The sequence below is a fragment of the Triticum dicoccoides genome, chromosome 3A (assembly GCF_002162155.2).
Source record: "Triticum dicoccoides isolate Atlit2015 ecotype Zavitan chromosome 3A, WEW_v2.0, whole genome shotgun sequence".
NCBI classification, from domain to species: domain Eukaryota; kingdom Viridiplantae; phylum Streptophyta; class Magnoliopsida; order Poales; family Poaceae; genus Triticum; species Triticum dicoccoides.
Genome location: NC_041384.1, coordinates 131063194 through 131064432, shown reverse-complemented (window position 1 = coordinate 131064432; position 1239 = coordinate 131063194).

The window sequence follows — 1239 nt, the reverse complement described above, 5'->3', positions numbered from 1 at the left end:
TATCGCATGGAGCCGTCTCCAATGCTTTAATGAGCAGCGCCTGGTGGTCCGATTCTTCTGTCACAATGTGCTCCACCACCGACGCCGGGAAGGATTCAAGAAATGTTTCAGAGCACACGGCTCTATACAACCTAACTTTAATATTATCAGCTCCATCCCTCGTATTATCCCAAGTATAAGGGAAACCTGAGAAACCCATGTCAGCAAGGCCGCAGTCGGCTAGACAGTCTCGAAAGTTCTCCATTTGGGCAAAGCTTCTCAAGTTACCACCAAGCTGGTCCGTGTAGAACAGAGCCTCATTAAAATCGCCCGCGCATAACCAAGGAAGATCATCCTGCGACCTTAGGAATCGAATCGCCTCCCAAGATTTATTTCGAAGCTCAGTTCTTGGCTCACCATAGAAACCAGTGAATCTAGCGTTTTTGCCATCATGGACAATCTTAGCATCAATGAAATATTTGCACCATGGCCGAACAGTAACATCAACGTGATCTCTCCACCATAATGCTAGACCCCCACTCTTGCCCACACAATCAACTGCAACACCATTCTGAAAACCCAAACTCCACCTGATCCTCTCCATAGCCCTTTGCCTTCTTCTTTGTTTCACATAAGAACACCACCATAGGGTTGTGAGACCGAATGAGGTCCCGAAGTTCACCAACTGTCGAGGCCAACCCCCAAACCCCGACAGTTCCAAGATAAGAGATTCATTGCTCTCGGCGGCCCTGCTGGGGCAGGGTCCGCCGCTCCGTCATAGCTCTCTGAGATGCGGTCAAACACTGTAGACATCTTGCGTCTCGTATCGCGAATGAAAGCATCCTGTCCATCCTGTCTGTCCAGATCGCCCTTGGCAATCCACATCTGCCTTGTTCCTCTCTTCCTGCTTACATCCTCCACATGCCCCTGAGAAGAACTGCCGTGTTGCGGGACCCCCTCCCTCCGATGGTGGTTCACGTAATGGCCCTTACATCGGGAGCGATCCCCATGCATAACGGTTCATGCATATTGGGCGCATGCATGCCGGGCTCACCCTGTGGATCCCCTGAATCCCATCGGTGCATGTCTCAAAAAAAACCGTTTTCTTCAGGGGCCTATGGGAACATACCTTGCGAACAGCGGACCATCGAGAGGCCTTGGGGTAAGATTGATCCTCGTCCTCAAAAACCATCCCATCGGCCTCTTTGTCCAACAGCATCATTCCGCCCAACCTCTTCGACAAGCTCGCTGCCAGATCCG